The 5792-nt window shown below is 42.9% G+C and overlaps 1 non-coding gene across 1 annotated transcript; it reads left to right on the top strand.

The window, feature by feature from the left end:
* Positions 1-2853: 2853 nt before the first annotated feature.
* LOC127740440 (5S ribosomal RNA) lies at positions 2854-2972 on the top strand. Its single transcript, XR_008001116.1, has one exon. It is a non-coding gene; the product is annotated as a 5S ribosomal RNA (ribosomal RNA).
* Positions 2973-5792: the final 2820 nt, after the last annotated feature.

The raw sequence follows: 5792 nt of genomic DNA, 5'->3' as shown, positions 1-5792 counted from the left end.
CAGTACACTTGCTGGTTAGTTGTGCGAAGTTGTGTTTATGCCATGGTATTGAACACCAAGTTTTTGGATTCATTACCGGGGATTATTTGATTTGTGAAAAGTATTGATCACAATTTCGTGCACCAGCGTGCCACGCCCAGCTCGTCAAGTGGCACGCCCTCCTTTAGTATCATCCCGGCGTGCCACACCTTCGACCTCAAGTGGCACGCCCAGGGTCTTTTTAACCACGTGTGTAGCCTGGTGTGCCAAGCCTTCGAGCCCAAGTGGCACGCCCAGGTCTTCTCCCTCTTCTTCTTGCTTCTGGAAGATTGAACTAGTGTGGCACGCCCAGGGTTTGGCGTGCCACGCCCATGTTGTGTGCTTGGCTAAGCTTCTCTGGAAAGTTACACTAGCATGGCACGCCCAGAGTCTGGCGTGCCATGAGGTCTGGCGTGCCACGCCCAGGGTCTGGCGTGCCACGCCCATTTGTGTGCTTGGTTCCTTCGCTGGCGTGCCACACCCAACATTCAAGTGGCACACCCAGTTCCTTCTTGGTTGATTGGTGATCATGGCATGCCATGCCTAAGGCTCAAGTGGCACGCCTGAGTGGAGAATGGTGGCTGGCGTGCCACGCCTTCGACACCAAGTGGCACGCCCTTATGGTTTGCCTCCTAATTCCTTCTCTGGAAAATACAACTAGCGTGCCACGCCCATCATTTAGCCTTGGTTCCAGTAGCTGGCGTGCCATGCCCAGCATTCAAGTGGCACGTCATAGTAAGATTTTTGAGCTGGCGTGCCACGCCTTCGACACCAAGTGGCATGCCCAGCCCATGCTTTGACTTCTTGTACATTGGCATGCCATGCCTGGATGCTCAAGTGGCATGCCCAAGCGAGGGTGAGAGCTTGGCGTGCCCCGCCTTCGACCTCAAGTGGCACACCCAGACCTTGTTAGCCTTCAACCCCTTTTCTGGAATCTTGTACTAGCATGCCACGCTGTGCTGCCCCAAGTGGCACGCCTATTCGTTTGTGGTTTTCTTATGCTTGGCGTGCAACGCCTTGCTCTTCAAGTGGCATGTCCAAGTGACTTTTGAAGCTGGCGTGCCACGCCTTTGACACCAACTGGCACAACCTATAGTAATTGATGGGTTAGGCGTGCCACGCCCAACCTGGCGTGCCACGCCCCTTCAATGGCCTTCATTGTTGTTCTCTGGAGATATGTACCGGCGTGCCATGCCCAGCTTCTAGCGTGCCACGCCCATGTGAATGCTTGAGAATCTCCTTTTGACTTCAATACTGGCATGCCACGCCCAGCTCCTGGCATGCCACGCCAGTGCATTTTTGTGGCGTTTGCTTTTTATGCCCAGCTCCTGGCACGCCAATTTCACATGCCTAGCTTGGTTTATTGTTTTGTTCCCATTTTTGATGTCTTTTTCACCTGAAATTCAGCATAACCCATTTCAAAGCAATGTACTATAATATTCATCAAATATTGCATGAATTGCAATGATCAAATGAGATTATGCTCCTTTTTGGTCTTTTTTATGCAAGAAAAAAGGGTAGATGATGCAAGTCATCAGTCACACAACACAAAACTACGGAATCTATCTAGTCAGCAAGGCCAGGGAAAACTTTCGAAGACATCTTTGTAAAGTCCCTACAAGACATAAAGGATACACATACAAGCACAACAAAAAGAAACAAAAAACCATCACTCTGGGTAGCTCGGTCAGGGGCAAAAGAGATCGGGTAAAAACCACGAAGACTAACAAAACACAACAAAAATACCCAACTAGCTAAAAGGTGCCCCCACCTCACAACATCAACGTCGCAACATTGCGGCACCTTTTGGAGGCAACACAAGTGCAAATAACATACAGACAATCACAGCCCCCCATGAAAGAAGAATGAAAACCACCAAGAACCAAACATGTTATCCCCAAACGACACAACAGTCCTAAAAGGAACAAAAATTACTGCTAAACAAATTACCAAAAATAGCCAAGCCAAATAAAAAAGTCCATTTCCAAATAAACTACGTCGTTATCAAAAATGGAATCATACAAAACAAGAACACACTACCAGTGTCCATTAACGACAAAGTAAGGCAAAAATTCAACCGATCATCAGCCAGAAGCTACTATTAAGAAGCAAGTAAATAAAACAAAAGGTGAAGTATCAATCTAAGGGGGAGCCAAAAGAAAGAGTTCGCTAAACAGTGGCGGCACAAACATCCCTCTCCGAAAATGAAAACACCAAGAAAACTAAGAGAAAGAAATTCTTGGGCACAAGGCGCAGTTGAACGGCAGTAAGGAGAGAAACTTGAAAAGAAATGAAAAGAAGAGGCGTCACGAAAAGAAAAAAGAAAAGAAAGAAGAAGAGGCGCCAAAACTTTTATAAGCGCCAACGGAATGAAACGACGAAGGAATAAAGACCTAATCAATAGGTCTTAAAAGCCCTCGAAGGAATCAAGGAAACTGTTGAGCCAAACTAAGCTCCGCATTTAAAGTAGAGCAATGTTTCAAATTTCAAAAAAGCAACGAAAGGTCACTTACACGAGCTACCTCAAGGGAAAAAATCCAACAAAGACGAAGTCACTTATGCTCGAATACAACCTACAAAAAGGTCGAAGCTCGAGCAGGGGCACTGTTCATATCCTATCCCGAGCTCTTACCCGGGACCTCGTGTAGCATCTCTTTTTTTTTTACGTCGTACTGACCCTCTTTCTTTCAACGATTCTATCCCGAGAAGGATTCCTTAAAGCGATCCTCAATGGCCTGATCTTCCGCAGGCTCCCGCGGTCCCCGCAAGGCTTTGTGGCTCGAGTTAGTCTATGTCCGCCCTATGCTTATGATAATTGTGTGCGCACACTTTAGTAGGTGTGATCATACCAGCACTAATGTACTGGATCCCATTAGAACTCTGCAATTAAAAGTGCTTGGGCGAGAGTAGTACTAGGATGGTTGACCTCCTGGGAAGTCTTCGTGTTGCACCTCTTTTTTTTTATGTCGTACTAACCCTCTTTCTTTAAATGACTCTATCCTGAGAAGGATACCTTAAAGCGATCCTCAATGGACTGATCTTCCGCAGGCTCCCGTGGTCCCCACAAGACTTCGCGGCTCGAGTTACTCTATGTCCGCCCTATGCGTTTGATAATTGTGTGCGCACACTTTAATAGGTGCGTGACGAACTGATTTCTATCGGTAAAGAAATTCACAAGAATATAATCGCGTTGTAAGTATAGTTTCTAAACCAACAGAGAATCCTTTCGTACAAAAGTTTGGTTGTCACAAGTAACAAAACCCAATAAAATTTATAACCGAAGTATTCAAACCTCGGGTCATCTTCTCAAGGAATTGCAGGGAGGTGTGCTTATAATTGGTTATGGAAAAGTATGTTTGGGGGGTTTTTAATATAAGAAGCAAAAATAGTAAATGGCAAAAGGAATAAACTAATAACTAGAAAAGCTCTTGGCAAAGTATGAGAATTGGACGTCCTATCCTAGTTATCCTTATCAATTGTGATGAAAATTGGATTTTGCTCCCACTTGGTCAACCTCTAACTATGAAGGTATGTTAAGTGGATAAATCAATTTGATTCCTTAGGTCCCAGTCAATTCCTTAGAAAAGACTAGTGTTAGGGGAATTCAAATCAATCAGTAAAGAATTCCAATTTTCAATCAACAAGGAGTTTGATAACTCAAGTGTCTCCAATTACTCAAGCAAAGCTAAGAGTGTAAAGAGCTAAATCAAAATCATAAATATGAAATACCTCAACTTGCATTAAATAGAGAAATCAAATTAAACATGAGAATTCATAAACCAAGTAGCAACATCAAATAATCAATAAGGGAAAATCAATAAACTAAAGTACTAGAAGAATTAAAAGCAGAAGAGAAATCCTAATCCTAAAACCTAAGAGAGAGGAGAGAGCCTCTCTCTCTAGAAAACTACATTTAAAACGTAAAATTGTGTGAATAAGAAGTTGTGTTGGTATCCTCATGAATAGATGCATTCCCCCACTTTATACCCTCTAATATGTGTTTTCTGGGCCGAAAACTGGGTCAAAACATGGCTTGAAATCGCCCCTAGCAATTTCTGTTAATTCTGCAGATCGCGCATGTCACGCGTATGCGTCAGTCACGCGTACGCGACATTTGGCAATTTTCCTCTCCACGCGTGCACGCCAGGCACACGCTCGCGTCGTTTGAGCGAAATCCAATCCACACGTATGCGTCAAGCACCCGTACGCGTCACTGTGATTTTCTCTATTTCGCGTGCACGCATGAGCCATGCGTGCGCGTCGAAGCTCGCTGGTTATCTCCTTGGTTTCTTGTGTTCCTTCCATTTTTGCAAGCTTCCTCTCCATTCTCTAAGCCATTCCTGCCCTATAAAGCCAGAAAAAACTTAACACATATATCATGGCATTGAATGGTATAAGGGAGAATTTAAAATACGTAATTTAAAGGCTTAGGAAGCGGGTTTTCAACCATAGAACTAAACTATGAAGGAATTGTAAAATCATGCAAATCATATGAATAAGTGGGTAAGAATTTGATAAAAACCACTCAAGTAAACCCAATATAAACCATAAAATAATGGTTTATCAACCTCCCCACAATTAAACATTAACATGTCCTCATGCTTAGGTTAAGGAGATAAAATAAATGAGTAGGGAAAAGCAAGACTCATGCAATGCAACCTATGAATGTGAATACAACTATATGCTAAGACGTTTTTATCTACTTGGTTAAAAGCAAACAAGTTTTCCAAGACAAATACAAACCAAATTCCACTAATTCAAATCGTACAATAAAAAGCAAGTAAACTTGTAAGAAGATAGCTCATGAAAGCAGGGAACATAGAATCAAGCACTGAACCTTTACTGGTAGTGTATATCACTCTAACTCTCAAGTGTCTAGGGTCAATCACTCTACTCTTCCCTAGTCATGCTTTCTAAACCTTGTTCTTCATCTAACCAATCAACAAATATTTAGCATACCAATGCAAACATCATGAGGTCTTTTCAGGGTTGTGATGAGCGGATAATTTATACGCTTTTTGGCATTGTTTTTATATAGTTTTTAGTAAGTTTGAGCTACTTTTAGGGATGTTTTCATTAGTTTTTATGTTAAATTCACATTTCTGGACTTTACTATGAGTTTGTGTGTTTTTCTGTGATTTCAGGTAAATTCTGGCTGAAATTGAGGGACTTGAGCAAAACTCTGAAGAAGGCTGACAAAAGGACTGCTGATGCTGTTGGAATCTGACCTCCCTGCACTCGAAATGGATTTTCTGGAGCTACAGAACTCCAATTGGCGCGCTCTCAACGGCGTTGGAAAGTAGACATCCAGGGCTTTCCGGCAATATATAATAGTCCATACTTTATTCGAAGAATGACGACGTAACTTGGCGTTGAACGCCAAGTTCATGCTGCTGTCTGGAGTTAAACGCCAGAAAAACGTCATAATCCGGAGTTGAACGCCCAAAACACGTCATAACTCGGAGTTCAACCCCAAGAAAAGCCTCAGCTCGTGGATAGATCAAGATCAGCCCAAACATACACCAAGTGGGCCCCGGAAGTGAATTTATGCATCAATTACTTACTCATATAAACCCTAGGAGCTAGTCTAGTATAAATAGAACATTTAACTATTGTATTAGATGTCTTTTGACCACGTGACATCTTTGGTCTCAGTTTTGTTTTATTCTTCATCTGAGGAGATCATTGGCGTGATTGACAACCACTTCCGTTCTACATGCAACAGAGCTTGAATGCGTATCTCTTAGATTCCCCAACAGAATCTTCGTGGTATA

This window comes from Arachis duranensis, chromosome 6 (assembly GCF_000817695.3).
Source record: "Arachis duranensis cultivar V14167 chromosome 6, aradu.V14167.gnm2.J7QH, whole genome shotgun sequence".
Lineage (NCBI taxonomy): Eukaryota > Viridiplantae > Streptophyta > Magnoliopsida > Fabales > Fabaceae > Arachis > Arachis duranensis.
The sequence above is the reverse complement of the archived record's forward strand: the minus strand, read 5'-3'. Positions and strand labels throughout refer to the sequence as shown.